At 54.9% G+C, this 21,687-nt stretch overlaps 1 long non-coding RNA gene across 1 annotated transcript; it reads left to right on the plus strand.

Annotated features, from left to right (window-relative positions):
* Positions 1 to 3,026: 3,026 nt before the first annotated feature.
* LOC116592637 lies at positions 3,027 to 8,208 on the plus strand. The gene is made up of 2 exons (XR_004286554.1): positions 3,027 to 3,414; positions 5,721 to 8,208. It is a non-coding gene; the product is annotated as an uncharacterized LOC116592637 (long non-coding RNA).
* Positions 8,209 to 21,687: the final 13,479 nt, after the last annotated feature.

Below are 21,687 nucleotides of genomic sequence, written 5' to 3' on the forward strand. Positions count from 1 at the left end.
ACTAAGCCACGCAGGCGCCCCCAACCCCCCCCTTTTTAAGACACTGAATAAACGGCCACATAGCACTGAGATTGCCGAGAGGGCAAAAATGCTTGATCTCCTGGCCTCCCTGCCTGGACTAACTTTTCGCATCATAGCTCAGGAAGCAAGGAGCCCAGGTAGCGAGCCAGTGTCACCAAGCTAAGGAGACAGAGAGGGCAGATTGCAAACCGAAGTGGCTGGAATTTGCGGAGGTGGGAACTCTGCAGAGAACCAGCTCCAGAAACCAGATAGGAATCTGCTCGAGTCTCTGACTAACCGTGAAACCGTGTGTGCATGCACAAGGTGAGAGTCCACCAAGCCAGACAAGGAACAGCTATCTAAGAGCTGTGACCTTGACCGTCCCCAGAGCTCCCATGGAGTGAGGAGCTGTTTGACCCCAGGCCAGCCAGATGGGAGAGATACCCGCCACGGATGAAAACAACAGTATGGCAAGCAAAAGAAGCCAGACCGAAAAGAGACTACATATCTTGTGATTACATTTCTACGCGATTTCTAGAAAAGGCGAAAACAATAGAGACGATAAGTAGATCTGTATTCGTCCAAGGTTGAGGGGGAGGCAAAGGACTGAAAGTAGACACTAGGGAAATCTGGGGGGAATAATCGACATATTCTGAAATGGGGATGTTGTGATGATTACACAGCTGGGAAAGTCTACCCAACTCACCAAACTGTTAGAGGGAAAAATATGGTGGCGCACTGTCGGGCCCCGGGCGAACGGAGCTCCTGCCCATGACAGCAAGTGTGTGTGTGGCCGGGGCTGCCCATCGGGACCTGAAGTCTATCCAGCCCTCCAAGGGAGCAACAGCAGTTCCCCATAAGATGGAAATAATGCGTCTGGGCTTGAGCACTAGCAAGGCCAGAGGGCAAAGGCAGCACCAGCAAGTGGCCCGAACTCATGCCCCCTATGGCTGATGCACTGTCACCTGTCCCTAAGCTCTCCCCACCTCTGGCCATGTGGATGGGAGGCCCTTAGGATGGGAAGGAGAAGGGCCCCAACCAGCCCTGGTGGTTCCCTGGTGGGATTGTTTGGTGCAATCTTCATTTCTGGTGGGCGTGGTCACGAATCATTACCAACTTAGTGGCTTTGAAACCACACAAACTTAGTATCTTCCAGGTCTGGAGCTGGGAAGACTGAAATGGGTCTCCTAACATGGTGTTGATGGGGGCAAGCCCTCATTCCTTGTAGAGACTCGGGAGGTGGGGTGGGGGTACGGCGGGATCTGTTTCCTTGGCTTTTCCAGGTTTAGAGCCAGGTTTAAACCATGGCTCTAAATCTATGGTTTAGAGCCATACATCCCAGGGTGTATGGCTCCTTCCTCCTCCAGAGCAAGCAAGCATCGGTCTGGAGGGTTGAGGCCTTCATGCACTGACCTCCCTCTGGTTCTCGGCAACCCATGTCCCATCTCTTTTTCTGTTACTCACACGGACTCTCACTTTACAAGAGCCCTTGTGAGGCCACTAGGCCCACTCAGGTCATTCAGGATCACCCCCCATCTCGAGTCACCAACCGTGATGTCATCTGCAAACTTAGGTGCCTCTTTGCCAATTAAAATGTGCAATTCAACGTATTCACGGGTTCCAGGGATTAGGACGGGGCCATCTCTGGAGGGCTGCTCTCCTGCTTACTGCCTTTGGTATGCGGGTGCAATCCAAAAGAGGGGTGAGGCTATCAGGCAGCTCCCTCCAGGGGTGGCCCGGAAAGACAGTGGTTAGTCAATGTGTGAAGGGACAGAGCTTCGGGCGGGGGGCCTGGCAGGCATTTCAGGTGGAGAGAGAAATGGCCCCAAGTAGGACTGCACAGAGACTGAGGAGCTGGGGCACAGGGCTTGGCGGCTTGGTCCGGGGTCTGAAAGAACACTGGGGACAAGAAGATGTAAGGAAGAAGAGCTGAATGAACCTAAAACAACGAGCACCAAGAAAAAAGATGTTTGTGTCCCATCTGACGGCCCGCCAGGAAGCCTCCGACACAGGAACGGCCCCAAACAGCCAAGCAGAGAGAATGACTTCGGCCACCAGCCCTTGTCATCAGCTACCCTGGAATGGATGCCGTATTCTCGTCAGCTGATGAGCCCCGGTGGCCGGGGTGGAGACCAGGTGTGGGCCCAGCCGCACGGGGCAGGGCCACGGGGTGGGGGATGGAAGCCCGCATTGAGGCTGACCCACCTACTACCCCACCAGCGTCCGATCTTCTCCCTGCCCAGTCCTGCCTCCTGGACCCCCAACAGGCGTCGATCCCGAGAACACTTCGCAATAAGCCGCACCCAGCTCTCTGTCCCCAACTCCCAGGGGAACCCAACCGGGGACAAGATGCTTTGTAACTATTTGTTGGATGGAACTGAACTCACCTGACTCCCTTGTGTCTTTCTTCTATCCTCTGTTGGAGGACTGCAGTGGTGGCACCTGCCCAAGGCTGAGGATCCAGGTCTCCAAGGATGCGTGTCCTTCCTGGATAAATGACTGAGCCCAGAAAACCCTTGCTACCTTCCCACCACGGGGCCTTAGTAACTCAGCCCACGAAGCTTGTCATCGGCCCAGGAGACACCTGCTCCCGGCGCGGGTGACATCACCTTGTCAAAGATGGCCTCCAGAGCAGTGGGTGGCGCCACCGTTGAACAGGACGAGTGGGTAGTGAGCAGGGACAGGAGGCCGTCAGCGTACTTTCCCTTCAGGGGTCTCGGCGGACCACCGTGTCCAAGCATTCCCGGCCATGAGTTTGGCGTCTTCCTTTCCTGGCACTTAACACAGCGTGTAGTGATTTAATAGAGTCATCGGTTTACACGTGCGCGCCCTGCCCTTCTGAAGCACAAGCTTCACGAGGCTGGGACCTTGTCTACCTTGTTGGTTGTCACACGCGTAGCGCCTGGCACGGGGCACCTGGCCCTGCGGACACACCCTCCTTCGACCGCCCGCAGGCTGTGGAACCCCGGGGCCGTCGATGAGCCTCGGGTTCCTCATTCTGCAAAGTGAGCGTGCGGGGGGCTGTTGCAAGGATACCGGGGAGGCCCAGGAACAAAGCTCTGAGCGTGGTGCCCACATAGGCACACGCACACGCAGGTGGGGGCAGCCCGGAGCCCCTGCGTGAACCACGGGCAGAGCCATCTGCTGGGGGGGGGGGAGGAATGTTGGAGGTTGGAAACCGATGCTGAGTAGAGCAGGAGGCAGGGCTGTGGGGAGCGAGCAGCTGACTCCGGGCACCGCGGCTTTGTGGGCACCAGACATCCTTGGTGTGGGATTTCCTCCGCTGGAGCGCAGAAGCTGGTGCAGGGCCGAGAAGACAGGTGACTTGCAAATCCCCGCCTGGAGCGGGGCCGGATGAGCCGGGCGGAAGGACAAAGGGGCACAGCAGCTGAGGGCACTGGCAAGCCAACGCCGGTGAGGATGTCCTGTGTGGTCTGGAGGTCTGCACATGGGGAGTCAGGAGGCGCTGGTCTGCATGGGAAAGTCCAGGGAGTGGAGCTCGGGGTGAGGTCAGCAGGGGGTGCGGTGGGACGGAGGCGGAGCGGACTGGCAGCTTCGGAAGCTGTGGTCAGGGAGTGGGATCCTGGAGTGCAGTTGGAGCCGGCGGGGTGATGACAAGGCCAGGGGGTGTGGGCGGCCGGAGGGGAGCGGAGGTGAAGGTCACGGGCCAGGAGGAGGGGTGGGGAGCGTTGCGCGGAGCTGGCGGCCCCCTCCCGTCTCTTCCGCTCACTTGCTTCCCTTCCTCTCTGGGGACCCGCTGCCTGGTTTCTGGGGTTCTGTCCAACCTCCCGATGACGCACGCATGGGCCCCTCTGGCCCTCACCTCTTTGCCTCAGTTCCGGTGGTTCCGCTTTGCCCTCCACCTGACGCGGGGGCAGGCTCTCACCGCCTCCGACGGCCGAGCATTTCTCAAACGGAGCTTGTTTTCTTTCTACCAAATCCTTCCCTTGCCTAACCACCCTATCATTGTCTTCCCAATCCCCCAATTTTTATGTCACTCATTTCCTCCTCTTCTTTGCCGGTTTCACTCCTGCCGTCCTCCATGACGGAGCCTTGTGAATTATCCTGTCCCTAACTGCTGCGAGCCGAGCCCGTTCTTGCAATTTGCAGAGCTAAAATCCGACCCAGAGATTTGGCAGCACAGATCTGAGAAGTGAGGGTTGAGAAATGGGCTGAGTCCGTGGTGGGGGTGGGGTGCGAGTTAGAAGTCCTGGGATGGGGTAGAAACAGCAGCCGGGCCGATGGGGGTCCTCGGTGGGGCTCGGCCAGCTCTATGGGGGGCCGCACACGTGTCCTTTCACTCAGCCTCAGTGGAAATTGTGAATATTCGTTGACGTTAGCTCTTAGCACGCCTGACACGTCATGGGTCCCCTTCTGGGAGACCTGGTCCAGCCCTACCCCTACCCGCAGGGCACCGCATGGTGTGATAGGCTCTGGGCCAGAATCAGGTCCGGCTGCAGCCCCGACGAGCCGCGCACCCAGCTTCTGAGTCTCCGTGTCCTCCTCCATCAGATGGGGTTACTAATATCTGCTTTGTCCCCGGCACAAGGCTGTTGGGAGAATCAAATATGGTGACACGCGTGAAGGGACCTTGTAAATGAGGGTGTTTTAGTCTCCTGCAAGCTCGCAGTGCTCGTCCTGGCTTACTAACAGGTACCGGCTTCCAACGTGGGCTCCTTCAGTCTGGGTCCAAGGAGAACCCTCTCCCTTCAATGCTATTGTGTTCATATCACTCACAACCCGCTTAGCAGAGGCTGGCCCGTGTAGACGGTCGCTGAGGCAGGAGTTCTGGAGTGAAGGGGCTTGCGCCCAGACCCCTGTCTCTAGTGCCAGCGGCTGTGTCCCTGGACGTGCAACCTTGATGTGACTCAGTTTTCATGGCTGAAGGGTGGGGATGGAGGGTGGTGATAGGGCCATGTCATGGGGGAATTGTGAGCATTTAGCGGGTGGGCCTGGGGGCTCTGAGAACAGAGCCCAGCACACACAGGGAGTGCCTGGTCCTTTTAGCTGTTATTATCATCAGACCTTTCACGAGTCCACCCCACCACCTGAAGGTCGTCCACACGTTCCCCCGAATGCACGGAGATCTCTGTCACCTGCCTTCTTGGGATAGTCACACAACTCGATGTCCCGGGCTGAGTGTCCCAGGGCTGGACCCCTGTCCCCAATGACCCTTCCCCTTCCTCAGTGTTTCCCAACTTTGTTTTCTATTATTTTTATGCTACATAGAAACCCCACCAAGACAAGCAGAAACACCCAGAAAAAAACGTCAACTAACTGGTCATGGGTCACCTCGGCCTCCGGGGGAGGAGACCTTGGTGGGAGACATGGCACAGGGAGTGAGGCCTGGGTGGGGGAGAGGTTGGAGCAGCCCCCGAACCCACGGGAGGCCCCAGCTACCCCGCTGTCCCCTTAAGGCTGTTTGCTCTGTGTAGGCATCTCTCATTTCTGCCTCCAAGCAGCAGTACACGCTTTTCCCTGCACCTGGGGCGCTCGCTAGCCCAGCCCTGCCAAGGCCCCCCTTACGATGCAGGTGGACACAGGCACCCCCGCCGGAGCCCCCAAGCCAGCCCCTTGCCAGACCCGGCGTTCCTCTCTGCGGACACGCACCTCCCAGCGGCCCCCGCTTTCACGGTTGAAATTGTTCCTGGCTTTGGACCTGTTTCCTGCCTCCCGTGTCTGTGCTTAGGATGTTTCTTTCCTTTGTTTCTTTCCCTCAGTGTCATCGACCCTGAACACGCAACGTCCAGCCACACGCTTTGTTACGTGGTGCCGGGGAGAGAGCGGTGGGAGATTTTGGGGGTTTGCAGTAGAGAAGGCGAGACAGAAGGAAGAAGCTGGCGTTCCTAGACAACCGTGAGAAAGAAGATGTTTGGGAGGGAGATGCGGGGGACAAACAACCTGCCTGGGGGGAGCAGGACCGGCCACCGTCCCTCGAGGGGCACCGCAGGAGGCTGGGCAAGCGGGCCTGGCCTCGCGTTCTCTGGCACCGCAACCAGCGCAGCTGCCCTCCGGAGGGCAGGGGGAGCTCATCCTGGAAGCAGGCGCAGGGAGCAACGAGGGAAGGCCATTTAGCAGAAAAGCAAAAACCTCTGTCATGGGGAATTTTGTAATGTTCGTGCCCGAAGCAGAGAAGAGGAAAGCCGGAAGTTGGTCCTGAGCTCAGGGCAGCGAGGGGGGCCGTCATTCGAGGCCACGGAGTGCCACCTAGTGCCCATCTGAGGAAATGCGCCCTGCTTAGGGGACAGGCTCAGGCCGGTGGCTTCTTCGAGCTCAGGATGCAGAGGGCAGGGAGAACCTGGGCCAGGAGCTCACCTCCCCGAGCTCACCTTACCCCACGCTAGGAGGACTCTGGATCCCGGTCCTGGCTCAGACACCAGCGGGGAGACTCCAGCCCACAGCCTCTGCGTCTGTTGGGAAGCAGCGGAGGGTCCTGGCTTCCACTCGCATGTTCTGGGTTCCTGTCCGCAGCCAGGCCCTGCTCTGTCCGTCCTGCCCGCCCCGCCCCGTGCAGCCGGAGTGAGTGTGGAGGAAGGGCAGCCTCCCCGGGGCAGGGGGTCCACCTGCCAGCAGAATACAAGCTCCGATCACGGATGCTGGGGTATCAGCACGGCGCTTTGCTGGGGTGAAGTGCTCCAAGAAAACCCTGGGTCTTGAGTCGGACTCTAGCCTGGTCTAAACAGAAGCACCTTGGGGACGGGAGCTGACCAGTTCTTCTAGAAGTTTCTCTCTGTTCCTTTGGCCTCTCTATGATTCTACCCCATTTGTCTTTGTTTGGCCGTCTGAAGCACTTCAGAATAATTCTTTTTATTCCGTACCTGCAAAGAGTTTTTACCTTCCCTGTAAATACCGTCATTTTGGGGCTGAATGTGCCTAACTTCCTTCATTCTTTAGACCAGTGACTCTCAACCGAGGACGATTTTGCCCCTCAGGGGACATTTGTCTGGAGCCCATTTGGTTGTCACACTTGGAAGAGCAAGGCTGCTGCTGACATCTAGTGGGCAGAGACCAAGACGCAGCTCACGTCCTGCGGGGCTTGCATGGCGCCCCGCATCCCTGCCGCCCCACCGCCCCCCAAACACACAAAGACCAATCCAGCCCCAAACGCATTCGTTTGGAGCTTACAGAAACTTACCTGGGAGTTCCGAGACTTCTCAGCACCCCAGTCCCTTAGGGGAACGTTTTCCATTTGTCGTGGGTATTTCTACCATCCTATGGAGTGTCCAGGTCAGCTCTGACCAGCCTGGGCACCTTGGGGGTCTACCTGGCAGACACCTCTCAGCGGAGCCGAAAGCCTACATCAGTCTCCTTAGCAATCCTTTGCTCATGCAGTCGGTACGTTTCTGAACAAAGCACTTATCAACTCAACCACGCATACGATTAAAACCTAGACACATACTACCTAGAAAAGCTAGTATTATATTTACACACACACGCATAGATGTTGGGTAAAATGAACATTCCTATAGATGCATTCAGCTTTAAATAATTATTATTCTATAACTATTTTTTTTTTTTTTTGAACCATTCCCCTCGACAAAGAAATGGTGGAGCCCGACTGGAGCTCTGCAGGGCAGACAGAACAAAGAAAAAAAAAAAAAGATGCTTGTCAAGTAAAATATGAAAGGCGTGCTCCAAGCTCCCCTAATTACATCTTGGAAGGGAAGCTTTGTCCTAGTGACATTCAGGATCATTTTTCATAAGCTCAGGTTACCCTCTTGAAGATTTTTAGGAAGTTTCATGATATGGAGACATTGTTGAAAAATTGGCTGCTTGACTTCTGCTAAGCAATCAGATTTGGAGATCAAATCCATTCCTGCCCGCTTAGCTTCGAGCTCCGCCGGTTATCTCGGGCAAAATGAGTTGGCAACTTTAACTTGGACTTTTCAGGAGGCGGATGGTTTGACCCTGCTCTTCTGTGTGTGGTTTTCACAAAGGCTCTCCGAGAAGGCTTGGCTGAAGGTGCAGATTGATTCTGAGATAGTTGACATGGTCTGAGGCCATAAACATCACAGCATTTAGGGGACAACAGACGTGATTGTCATCTTTATACACGAGAAGCGGAGGAAACAGAATCCCTTTCGCCAGACCCTCAGGTCTTTCCTTTAGAATATAAAATTCTCAAGTAAATTGTGGGTTCCTCTTGCCCTGCCCTGAATTTTAAGTGTTGGACTGCTTAAACTATCATTAAAACTTAATGAAATTAAACTCGCTTGGCTCTGCAGAATCCTGATTTATGCACACCTGTTTTTACGCTCGTGGAGACTCTGGCGGGGGCTGTTTTAGTACGGGGTCAAGACAGTAAGTAGACCTCCTGTTTCTGCGCTAGGTCTTCATTCTTGGGAACAGGAGTGTCTAGCAAATAGGAATATATTATAAATCACATTTTTAGTGAGAATGACAAAGCTTAGTAACCCTCGCCTTAGGGAACCTGTCCAATTTGTCAGTTAAAATTTAGCCTTCTGATATAAAACGAGCCCATTCATGTTGTGTGAGGGCTGATTCCCCGCGGAAAGAATCTGTTTGGGAGCTGCCAACAAAGCAGAATGTTAGTAACGTGGGGCGCAGTACGTGGACCTCTGCAGAAAGCTTTGCAGCTGTTCCTCAGTTTACCATGTGGCCCCCCCAACTCCCATGCCCCCCGGTCCCCCAGTCTCACAGCGGCAGGCGGACGAGCCTCTGAAACCACAGGGTCCCCATCCAGGGGAATTTCTGGATTGCAAAATGAGGACACAGATTAGAATCTGTTACTTGCACGAAGGGGATAGTGCAAATATCCAACGTAAAAACAATGACCCAAGTACAAAGCATTTCACTGAAGGCGAGGGAGAAGACAGGCACACTTCCGTCCGCGTTTGGGTCGAGACTAGACAGACCCTTCTGGGACGGGAGGAGGAGCGGGGGTTGACCCTGAACCCTATCACTTGGTGCTCGGAGAGCATGTGGTGGACGGGGTCTGGAAGCTGTAGTGCAAGGGAACTTCATGCTTAATAGCAACACGACTTTGGGGAGCAAAGAGGATGTGGTCTCTAGGCCCCCAGCTCCAAGCACTTGCTCCCTCCATGCCCCAGACGTGTGGTCTCCACACCCAAACCCAGGGGAGCCCAGCCCCGTCGGCTCTGTGCGCCCGAGGCGGGCGGCTCCTGCCTACGCAGCCACCACCAGGGACGGCACCCGCCCCACGCCCAAGCCACCTGTCGCAGGCTCCGGCACCCGCAGGGTGGCTGAAACCACACTTTCATGGACCCCACCCTGGGGCCTTCGGAGTAAGGATCTCCATGTCCCGGTGACTCGGCTGCCGGCTCCATCAGGAACCACAGAGCAAACCCTGCGGGTTTTGTGCAGTCGGACCTCCAGCTTGGCCGTCCTCGCACTGTGGGGCTCCCCTGCGACCTCGGGGAACAGCCAGAACACAGGCTGGAATCCAACCCGAGAGAGCCCCGCAGGTGAGGTCCCTTCTGGGCCCTGACACATCCCCGCGGAGCCTCCCAGACCCGCCCCCCGCCCCCTCAGTCTCCTCCACCTCCGACAGCTGAGTGCCCTTCCGATGTAGGCCTGTTCCAGAAGGTCTGAGAGTCTACAGTATTGACTGCCCCCTTGAAGGCAGGGCACCCCGAGAAGAGAAAACCCACAGAACTTCCTGCCCCGGCCCCTGGGTTTAAGGAGGCTTAGGGCGGTTTTACCCTCAGAGACCTCAAGACTTGACAATGACATTGCCCCCTTGCTTGCCTACGGAGTTCTCCGAGGACCAAGAGTATTAATGGGGAGCATGGGGTAGGGAAAAGAGAGACTCCCTCTCTCTTGCCCCTCTGTGCCCCGATGTCCAAGGACAGCCACCACCCTGCACTCTCCCACCTTCACCGCCTCACTCCCTCAGCTTCTCTTCATTCTTCAAGACCTACCTCAAAGGCCACCTCCTCCAGGAAGCTTTCCCTGGTTTCGTCCTTAAAGCATGAACTACCAGAGCCTCTCTGCTCCCACCTGGGTTTCCAGGCACCTCTAGCTCACACGCGACCTTAGCTGTGGCTTTCCTGTCTCCCTTCCCACAGCGCGTCCCTGAGAGGACTGTGTTTATTTAACTTGGAGATGTTTCTGACATGCGTCTCCTGGTCGGCATTTCATGAAGTGGTTCTCACTGTGGGGGTCCAAGCTGGGCCTTCGGCACGAGACTTCTCTCTGAACCTGCTGGGTGATGGGACACAAGTGTTTTCTCCTCTAGGGCCTGCAGAGAAGGGGCGGCAGGGACGAAGCCTGAAGTACCGCCTGAGTTAAAGGTCTGCTGATGGTCTGAATGCTCCCAGCACCCAGACCAGGAGCCACAAAGTGGCATGTCGCCCACCAGGCTGACCCCTGCTTCCCTGGTTGCTCTAACACCCGCTATGCTCACCGATCCACCGGGGGGAGGGGGTGCCTCCCAACGGCCATGACAGGCAGGCTCTGTGGTGACCCTGGCCGATGGAGGAGGAACAGAGGCACAGAGAGGTTAAGCCACGTGCTCGGGTCACACAGCTCAGGTGGACGGTGCACCGTGGGCTTGTCCTGCTGTTGGCTGGTGCTCCCTGCTCCCCAGGCTTGGCCATGCGGCAGAGGGCCTGTCCCCAGCCTCACACTTGCTGGGTGGCAACAAACACAGACACTATTCAGACCTGGAACTTGCAATCCTGGAGGCAGGAGGAGGCAGTGGTCAAGAGGGTTTCTATGAAGGTGGTCTGGATCTACCAGAAGGGCCAGAGGCAAAACCCAGCTGGGGCAGTTCACCTCTCGCTAAACTTGGCGGTGACCCCCCCCCCCCCCCCCCCCCCCCCCCCCCCCCGGCCTGGTGGGCGCAGGAGGAGAAAATGCTGACTCACTCGGGAGCCTGGAATAATAGAAAAGCAGAGACACTCCCTCCCTGCGCGACCACAGCCTCCGGCCCGGCCACGTCCCTCCCAGGTTTGCACCAACGCAGAGATTTTTCCCATCTCGGCAGCTCCCCTGCCGTAGGTGACTCACGCCTCCTCCCAGCCCCGTCTGTGAGCCACGAAATCTGGACATCATCCCGGGTCAGATAGCGTGGCTTTACCTCTACTCTGATCTGTTTGTCAAACGGAAAGGTTGCTTTGTGTTTAAGTCAAACTCTCCTTAATGCATTTTCCATTCTCTACGGAAACCACAGCCTCCCATTTAAAACACACACACACACACACACACACACACACACCACGAAGCACACGTCCCTTGCCTGGCTGACCATTTTCTTTGATCCATTAAAATCCGAGAGCCAGTCCTCCTCCGTCTCTAGAGCGAGGCCGAGAGGGAGTAATTACCCATAAAGTGGCCATCCGAGTGTTTGCTCTGTGATGAAAGAAAACTTTTGAGAACTTGGAATAGAGAAGGAATATGTAAGCCACTCCAGACCCCATCAATAATAATATAATGAATTAATGATTTACTCAAGTTTTATATGTCTATTTGCTTTGCGATTCATAAGCACGCAGCGTTTCCTTAGTAACCTTGACATTGGACCAAACTTCATCTCTCTGGGAACTGAAGGGCACCTCTCAAGGAAAGGCTCACAGCTTCTCTGGCTTTTTTCAGTGTTTGCAAAAGAGAAAATGATGAATGAGTATTTTCTGAAAGAGGCATTTCTCATCTTTCCTTTCCTTCCCATTATCACGGAGATCTGACATTTGAAACACCTACCGTATCAACCTCTAATTCCACCCCTCCCTCCCACACAATGGTCTTAACCAAATAACATCGCTTTCACTGTGTGTGTCGTTAATTTCTGGATGTGTAGCTGCGGGCACACACACACACACACACACACACACACACGTACATACGCCATCGATGTCTTACCAGCAAACACAAACGATCTGTTTTCTCAGTCGACTTAAAAAATGTCAGCACCCTCCGTGCCTCGTGCGGGACTGTGCGGTAGGCTGAGTAGGTAGGTCCAGGTAGATGGAAGTTTCTGGATGTGTCACCTAGAAAGCCCATTTATCCACGACAGCTCAAGTGGCAGCGAATCCTATTTCCCTGGTGTGAACCCTTGCAGAGGAATCTGGTCAGACAGACGAGAGTCCGTGCCTCGGAACTGGATGTCTGTAGACTGAGACCCACACCCAGCTGGGTAACATTTTTTTTGATTTGCCACTAGGGCCAAGAATCTTCTTGCGGGGAGGATTTTGTTATTTTCCTTTTGGGGTACAGTTTTCCAAAGAAAGGGAAGAAGCGGGGTAAGGGAGACCTGCTTGCTGGGGAAAAATCAAAGGAGGGAGTCCGTGTTTTCTAGCGACCGGGAGACCAGGCACTGAGAACGGTTGCCCCCATCAATGAAAGCCTCTCAGTGTTAGATGTTTGTCCTCCGAGGTCGCTGCCCTGTCTCGGGTCTGAGAAGCACGGGTCGCAGTCACGTGAGGCTTTGTGGTGAGAGTGGCTCAAGGTGGGAGCCAAAGAGAGGCATCCTGGGGCGCGGTGGGGGGGCAAGACACATCCCTGGGCCTTGGAAAGTCCCTGGCCTGACCGGTTAGATCCCCGGACAGCAGTAAAACGGGGTGCTGTGAGAGATGGGGAGCACAAAGGAGCAAGGGCTTCCTTGGCCTGAGGGCTTGGAAGGGTGTTCCCTGGACCCAGTGGTTGAGGAGGGCCTCGGCAGGTGTGCGAGTCAGGACAGGAGACATTGCTTTATGGCCCATCTCAGAGTCCAAAGCTATCACGTGCTTCCCGGGCCGGCAAGATCCCCCCACAAGCCAACACCTCCGCGGGGTTACCTGCGCTGCCCTATCCCTCCCGTGGGCTCCTCTCCTGGCAGTTGTCAAAGCTGGTGAGGATCTCGCTTCTCAGATACACATCACTCAGCTAGTCCCGCGGATATGGAATAATAACTTGGGGTGAGCGGCCCCCGCGCTTGCTGCGCGGGCCGGCGAGGCTGGGCTGCACGGCAGGGAAGGAGCGCTGACGAAATGGCCCAATTCTGCTGACCCAGGTGTCCTGTTGGTCTGAAACTCGTTGGGGATCTGAAGTTTAAGGCGGGACATGTTAGAACATCCTGAATGGAATCGAGTTGGCCGGGGGGCCCAAACCATGAGAAACCACCAAAAATTCCACTTGATTTTTAAACCAAATGTGGCCCCGCTTGTCTACAGTCTGACCCACGTTTTGAGGGAGAAGCCCAGCTTGCTTGAAGGCTGTAAAGGAACTTGAGACCAACCTGTCCTACCTCCCACCCACTCAAGTTTTCCAGTAAAAGTGGGACCAACGCTCTTTACAAACTGTTCCATGACAGGGCAGCCGACCTGCACCCGGGAGCCGGGCAGGTGGACAGGGCTTCGGAGCTGGCCCGCAGCAGAGAGGGGCTGGGATAGCACTGTCCACCCTTACCACACATCATCTCCCTCTCCCCACCTGACCTTCAGCCCCTGAGCCGGGAAGTGACACCGTGGAAGGCTCTAGAAGTTTCCGGAACCACGTCTCCACACCCTTCGGAAATGAAATGCCTGGCTTCTCTTGATTGTGTTCTGAAGCACTTATAAAGAAAAGTCCAACACAGCGGTTTAAAATCTCTCCGCAAATGGAATGTTCCCTGTCTTACTGCTGTTTGTCTGGTTGGGTTCAAGTCAAGCCAAGGGGGCATCTCAAACATTTCTGTGCGTATTGGGAGGCACACATGAGGGGGTCTCTGGTCCTCTTCAGTGGGCGGAGGCCACCTGCAGCTTGTTTGCCCTATCGTCAAGAAGGCCCCTTTTGGGGCTCCCATCACGGGGCTTTCTGGGGAGCACAGTGGGGGTCTGGCTCGCAGATCGCTGCCCAGCCCCTGCCACCCAGAAGGAGGGCCAGTCGCTTACCGATTTTCCCTGGGACCCACCTCTCTCTTTTTTCTCAAGACCCCATTGGGTGTATTTCAACTGGACATTTAAAAAAAAGAAAGATCCACAGTAACAAAAGCAGGTGGTTTTAGGACACCGTGTCTTGATTAACCCCCATCTGAGAACATACAGTTTTCAAAAGATCGAGAAGCTCTAGAGTGTAAGGGTGAGGGGCTGAGAGCCTGGCCCTGCCTGGTACCCCCGGCGACAAATGCTGGTGCTGACGCTACGGCCCACTTTGGGCCTCAGTCCCCCTCCGCACCGGTGCTGTAGGGCTCTGGCCTTCTGCCCGCCTCTCCACCGATGCTGTAGGGCTCTGGCTTTCTGCCCGCCTCTCCCCGTCCCAGTGCCCATGACCTGGTGTCCACGTGTTGGGCCAGGCTGGTCTCACCGTCAGCATTTCTGAGAGTCAGAGCCGCCGCTCCCAGGATGCAGCAATGAGCTCGCTGACTCCTTCTCGGGTCTGAGACATCCGTCAGCCCAGGCCCTCATGGAGTTTCCATCTCCATGACTAATCTTTTCCAGGGTCGACCATGAACTACAGGCTGAGGTCGCTTCTCAAGACAAAACAATAGCAGCACACTCTGGCTTGGTGGCTGGAAGTTAGGTCACCATCCGGGGCTATCTGGGAACCGGGAAGACAAACACTGGTGGCCCTGCCCACCCACCCCTGCCCCCACAGGAGGGAATACAGCCTGCACACCTGCACACAATGCCTTCCTGTATCCATCGCCTGCTCTGGGGGACAAAGAATCACCTTCAACATGGAGTCAGCCAAAGGAAAATTAGCTTGTCCCCGACCCATGGGGCAAAGGGCAGGTTGGGCGCTTCTCCGGTGGGGGGCAGGATGGTGAGCAGCCAAGGAGGAGTTGGTCTGGTCTGCTGGGTGGAGGACGCTAGGCCAGGGACGCATTGGCCCCTATAGGCAGCGCCCACGAGGCCTGGCTCCGGCGTCTCCCCCTGCCTGAAGCTGAAGCTCCGTTTCCCCCAGCTTTGCTCCCCTCTCCCTTCTGCCTCCCACTCCCTAGCAGCGTGCGTTTCCTGTACTTCTCGCTCTGCTGATCTCCGCAGTCAGGATCTCTCTCTTGGTCTGGGGATGCTCCTTTTCAACGTGTTCTGTTCTTGTTTTATAAATGTACTATCTCCACCCTTCTTGCTCGGGGTCCTCACCAGCAGTTTCTGGGGTTCCCGTCATTTCACTCTGGCCTGGTCCCTTAATCCATTAGGGATTCTCCTGTTGGTTGGCTTCAGTCCTGAATCACCCGAGCTGGCCGGGCCCTACGCTTGGGAAGGCCTGAGCAGCAGTTCTCAGGTGGAAGCCACCAGCGGACCGTGGCTCCCGGGTGTCAGAATATGGAAAACTGGTCTTTAGGGAAGAATTTGGAGAGAGAGGAGGGGGGCAGGCGCCAAACCACCTGGGGTTCTCGGTGAGTGTGGGGGCTGACTATTCTGAAAACCAGCTTTGAATTTCTCTTGGGGAGCCCGTGCTCTGTCAGCTTCCACCGGGCACAGCCTGGGCATCGCTAGAGCTTCGGATGGCTCTGTGTTCTGATTTGTAAAGAGATCATTCCAGCTACTTTTTGTGACTCCTACTCCCTCTGGTCTGTGTCGCAACTACCTTACCCAAGCTCTGCCGCCACCATGCACACTGCTCATCTGACCACCGCCAAGTTCAGGGGCCTTCCGCCAGGTCTGCAGGACCAAGGGCCGGCGGCACCCAGGCTCGCGTGCCGCGTGCACACAATGCTGCGCTCTTCCTCCATCCTTTGTCTGCTGCACAAATTCTCTCCAGCGCCTCTTCAAGGACAGACCATGTGTGGTTCCTCCTAATTGCAATTTACCTCATTTGCATGTGGCTTTTTCATTATAATTCCCTGAACCCAAGCAGCTGCGTTGCCAGGGCAACTGAGACCGCACTTCCCAGCCTGCTCACGGCTGTCTGGGAGACCCTTGGCACCGTGGGGTCCGGCTCCAGCTGTGCTCCCCTCCCCCCACGCAGAAGGCATGGTCGGCAGGAGCCTCCTGCCTGCTTTGTGTGTCTCTCCACGGGGGCTCCGTGACCTTTCCGTGTGCCCAGACTCACGTGTCCCGCTCCCCAGATCGGAGGCCTCCCCCTTCCCCCCACCCAGCGAGCCGCATTTGATCCATGCCAGCTGGGCTCACCTCGGGGGGTCTCGTGATGCCCCATGAGAGGACGCGCCTGACGCACCGAGCGCGTAGACGCCTCGGGACCCGTGAGGACAGTTACCTGTGGTCACGCTTTAGCAGGTCTCCACGCCGCACCAGGAACTCGCCCCACGTGTGTTGTCTCACCGAGATCTGTGCCGTGCCTCCCTGCATAGACGCCCCCCCGCCCCGCCCCCCGCCCCCCCCCCCCCCCCCCCCCCCCCCCCCCCCCCCCGGCTCCAGCCCCTCCATGTGCCCTCCCTCCATCGCCCAGCCACCGGCATCTGTGCCCGGGGCGGGGCCAAACACTTCCTCCCCTTCCAGCAGCGGTCAAGTTGGAACTCAGGTGAATCCAATCGAACCCCCGCTTAATTACAGTCCTCGGGTCCTGCCGCGCTCGGCCATGGCAGCCGGGGAATGAATGAACATGAATGACCGAGTGAGCCTCCACCTCGTCACACCCCAACAATCCACTTCAGAGGTGTGAACTTGGGGGCCACGTCGCCGTTTGAGTGGGATACTCAGTGACAAAGGGCAAGGGCCAGATGTGGCGAAGCAGCCCGTACAGAAGCCTCGAGCCGCTCGGAGCCTCGACGTCCACACTTTCCCCCACAGCGAGTAAGTGGCCCAAATGGCCAGACTCGCCCTACGACCCCTCTGAGGAAGTGTAGCTGTGCTGTGAGGTTCACGGATGGGGGGGAGGGCCGGTGGCGGGGGGCGGTCATCTAAGAAGGCGTAATGTGAGGTCAAGTGCATAAACCCTAGCTGACTCCTACCCAGCTAGTCTAGTTAGCAGTGGCCTGTGTGACCACAGTGTGTGGCCGGCCCCAGGGTCGTCCTCACTTCTGACAGAGGAGGCGAGGGGAGGGGCGGCCGCTGGAGAGAAAAGCCGACAATAATTCTCCTCATGACAGACTGAGTTATACTCGAGTCGCATTTCTAAAAGCTGAGCTCATGAACACTTTTGTGAGGGATGGGGGGTAGGGAGAGGGTGTGTTGAGTGACAAAGGAAGAAAAAAAGGGAAATTCTGCCTTTTGATTCCAGCTCAGCCTCTGACCAGCTGTGCGACCTTGGCCAAGTCATTCACGCGCCCTGTGATGTCATGGTCTCACCCTTTCCCCGGAATCTAGCATGTTCTCAGTAGAAATTGTGGCCGAGACCGGCGTCTGTCATTGGGGTGGGGAGAGCCTATGACAAATTACGGTGGCCGTGGTTGCTTGTGAGGACGGTCAGTGCGCAGGGAGGACTCGGAGCTCGGGCTGGGTACCGCTCCCAGAGCAGCCCCGGCTCCCAGCGTGCAGGAGGGCTGCCACCAGGAGACAGGGAGCTGAGAGGACGTGTCCAGACCCAACCGCGGTCAGGTGAGTGGCTGCAAGTCTCTGGCTTTTTCCAGGGCTAGGCTGCTTGCTTGGAGCCCTTTGTAAATGCCAGACGCCGCTTCTCCCTGAAGAGATGGGATGCTTTCTGCTGGATATGCCTCTAACAGCGAGAGCAGCATCACCAAAAAAAGAGAGAGAAGAAAGGAATCTTTTAAGGGTGCAGGGTGTCCTGGAGGGGGGCCCAGGAAGGCTGTTGCTGCGGGAAATGAGAGCCGCCACAGTCATGCTATTTTTGTTGGTATTTTTTTCACCGAGTGTATTCCTCTTGCCAGAAAGTTTGACGGCTGAGCTTGAAGCAGCCACAAATCTGTCTTGCCGAAGTGCGTTAGTTTACCTCTAAGTGTCTCCCGAGTGGTTCCCAGTGATTTCCAGGTTGGCTCCAGGGAGGAGACAGACGCCAGGAACCGTCCCCATGGGGGCCGTGCACCAGTCCCTCAGATCTGGGTCCCCTGGGCTTCTGGAAGCCTTCTACAGAAGCCAACGTGCTTCACCGCAGCGTTTTCATAGATCTGTTGGGTCCTGTTTCCTTAGAGGTTTTGGGGTTTGTTTTATGGTCCCCAGAAAGGAATTCCGGGTGAGACCTTCCCCGCAGAAAAGCAAAGCGGCGGAGGCCACTCCCTTGCCACGAAGTGTGTGTGGTCTGGGCCCGTGCAGAGAAGCCAGGTGTGCCCGGGGACCTGGGGCTGGAGACACCCAGCGCAGACGGGGCTGCAACCCCGTCCTGCCTGCGAGCCCCGGGGCCTCGGCCAGAAGGCGCAGACTCTGCAAATGTGACGTTTCAGTACCGTCGGTAGCTGGCTTCAGTGCATCAGACGTGGTCCGCTGTTTTGTTCCTTCTGCCTCTGTTTACGCCTCCGCTCTCGACCCGGAGGTGTGGGCTGTGCTCAGAAGAGTCACTGCACCGTGAGGGTGACAGACAGTGGCCGCAGGTGTCCACAAGGCCCGGCTCTAAGCAGCTGGGGCTCCTCCTAGGACCGTCCTCCCTGAGGAGCGCTCAGGACAGGACAAAGGCCTGTCCCCATGGTGGGTGTTTCGTGGGGTATAATGAAAGAAAGAGGTAGCCGAATCCTTACTCCAAAGGAGCCAGTTGTGAGCCCTAATACAAAGAAAATAGGACAAAACGTGGCCAAAAGACCCTCACCTAAACGGGGTTTTCGTCTCTGCGGCTCGATAAAGAAACTGACTCGACTTGGGTAGCCCGTGAGCTGCTCCGGCCCTGGCGCCTGCAGCCCCATCCCCCAACGTCCACACCTGCCTCCCTCGACCGCCTTTCAAGAGGGGCGGGCGTGCCACACAAGAGCTGTTTCTCGCACACATGTTCCGTCCTGGAGCCTGGCAGGTTTTGCCAAAGATGACTCAGGTAAACATGTTATCGAGCCCTGCTGCCAGGAGCCCGGTGATGATCCGGCCAGTACGATCACGCCGGGCGGCCGGCTCGACGCACCTGCGCTGCTCCCAGAAATTTCCCTGGCTTGTCTGCACTAGAATCGGGAGGTGGGAGAGAAGAAGAGCCGCAGCTGGCCTACCCCCAGCCGCGCCCCGGGAGGAGGACGCGGAGAGTGTGAGCGGAGGACAGGGGGAGACGGGGAGAGCCCGGGAGCAGGGGAAGGACGCGGAGGGCCACGTCCTCGGCCGGGGGCTGGGAGGGCGGCCGGGAACAAACAGATGAGCCCACGCCTTTGAGGAGCTCGTGGTCTAAAAGAGGCAACATCTATGCATTACAAGATGACATAAATAACAAGACTCGTTTCGCCATCGCGATGCATGGCAAGTGCTAGAAAGGAAAAAAGAAGGAAATGAGAAGAAATGAAGAAAGGTTACAAAGGGGAACCGACTTGAATTGCGAGATGGGTCCAAATGGACAGTTTGGGAAGGAATGTTTGAAAGGAAGGCCTGCGAGAGCAGAGCCAGCGAGGTCATGAGGGCCGGGACAAGCGTGCTGACCGAGGGAACAGCACAAAGGACTCCGTGGTGGGAAGGAATTTGGACCATCGGAGGAACGGAAAAGAAGCCGATGCACCCGGAGCACCGAGAACAAGGGAGAAGGTGGCTGCTGCTGTGAGTCCTTAGATGTCCACAGAGGATACATTTTCCTCAGTTTAATGAACCTGCCGTGGGGTGAGCACCGCTGGGAACCGAGACAGCGTTCCACCCGGGAGCCTTGGGTGTCCTGTCCGGCCAGTGGAATTAATGGCTCCCGCTTCAGAGTGTGGGGCTACAAGTTGGTTGGGAGAAAGCATGGGACGTGCCCGGTGTGGGGTCGGGCAAATGGTGGGCCCCCACTGGACGGGAGCTATTAAAACAAACAAAAAACCAAAACAAACAAAAAGCAAAAACGAAGAGGCCCAGAGGATGTAGGGAACACTACCTGCTCCTCATGCAAAGGAGGGAATTAACAGAGAAGCTGGAAGGAACAGCTATTGTTGCTGATTCTCTTAAGGACAAGTATGAATGTAGGAAAAGCGACGTTCCATTCCTGTTTTTTGCGGGACCCGTACGAACATCGGGAGGACACGTGGAAGGTGGCAAGACCCCCAAGAGCGACGTGACAGTCTGTGAAGCATTTTTCATTTTCCTAATCCAGGAGACAATGGAATGACGTCTTTAAATTGTTGAAAGGACAAAAAAAAAAAAAAAGCCCTTCCAATCTTTTTGTAGGTTGCTTTTTTCAGAAATGAGGGCTAACGCAAAATGCCTTCAAAAGCTATGAGAATCAGTTACCAAGAAGTCAACACACAAGAAATCCCATAGGAAGACCTTCGTGCTGAAGGAACATGACCCCAGATGGAAGCACCAAATTGCAGAAAGGAAGGAAGGACAGGGTAAATTTAAGGTAATAGGAACTATCTAGAGCAATCATAAGTGACCGAATGCTAAAATGCGTGATATCTATGGCACCAGGAAAGGGATAAATGGAATTGTGGACTATGTATCAAAATAGATCCTATGCTGGGCCGTAGAGCAAGTCTCAACAGATTTCAAAGGGCTGAAATCACACATTTCATTCTCTGCATTCTCTGACCACAGTGCAATTAAACAAGGAATTAATAACAGAAAGATAATTGTTGAATCCCCAAGTGTTTGGAAATTAAGCAACACACTTCTGAATAACTCACGGGCCAGAGGAAACATCACAATGGAAGGTAGCAAATACTTTGAACTGAATGATAATGAAAATAAACGTATTGGAACTTGCGAGAAGCCGCTGAGGAAGTGCCCAAGTGAGAATTTTTTGTTTTAAATGCATGAGCTAGAAAATAAAGGGGTTGGAAGTCAGTGATCTAAGCTTCTGTCTCAGGAAAGGAGGAAAATCCAGTAAATTAAATACAAAGAAAGAGAAGAGTTGACATCAGTGAACCAGAGAGGTAAAACAGACAAAAACAAAAACAACAACAAAAAAACAACCCCAGCAAAACCAAACTAGGTGTTCAAAAAGATGAACGAAATTCATAATCCCATCAAGACTGATCATGGAAAAAACCCAGAAAACATAGCCCCAGATTTTTTTCACATCAATACTGGAAATAAAAGCAGGCCCTCAGTACAGAGCCCGATACATTTTAAATGGGATAACAGGATATCATGAATAACTTTATACCAAATAAAAAGGACAACCCCAAAGAAATAGACACATTCTCTAAAAACTACAATTAGCAAAACTAATACAAGAAGAAAAGGAAATTCCTAAGAATCTTATACTTATAGTTTAAAATAACCAAATCTGTACTGAAAAACTTCCCACAAAGGAAACTCAGACTCAGACGGATCCACTAGTCATTTTCCAGACACTTCAGGAAAAAATAATACCGATCTTACGTTGTCTTTCAGGGAGAGAAAAATGAACCCCTCCCAACTCATTTTATACGGTTGGCAAAACCCTGGTACTAAAAATCGACAAGGACATTACAATAAAAGAAATCTATAGGCTTATATCTCTCATGCATGTAGATAAAAACCCTTACATAAAACATTAGTCAATCAAATCCAGAGTCATATGAAAAGGGTAATACTTCTTGACCAAATAGAGTTTATTCCAGAAATGCAAGGTTGGTTTAACATTTGAAAACCAATCAGCGTTATTTGATTACACTGTAACCACGTCATGTCAAGTATGGTCGTGCCTGTTGATGCAGGAAAACGACTGATAAAATTCAATATGTATTCATGATATAAACTGTCCATCTATTAATAATAAAAAGAAATTTTCTTGATCTGATACAGACCATATTTTGAAACTGCAAGGTTAATTTGTAATGAAACTATTAAGCACTTTCCTTTTGCCCACTATCAC

This window comes from Mustela erminea, chromosome 6, assembly GCF_009829155.1.
Source record: "Mustela erminea isolate mMusErm1 chromosome 6, mMusErm1.Pri, whole genome shotgun sequence".
Classification (NCBI taxonomy): domain Eukaryota; kingdom Metazoa; phylum Chordata; class Mammalia; order Carnivora; family Mustelidae; genus Mustela; species Mustela erminea.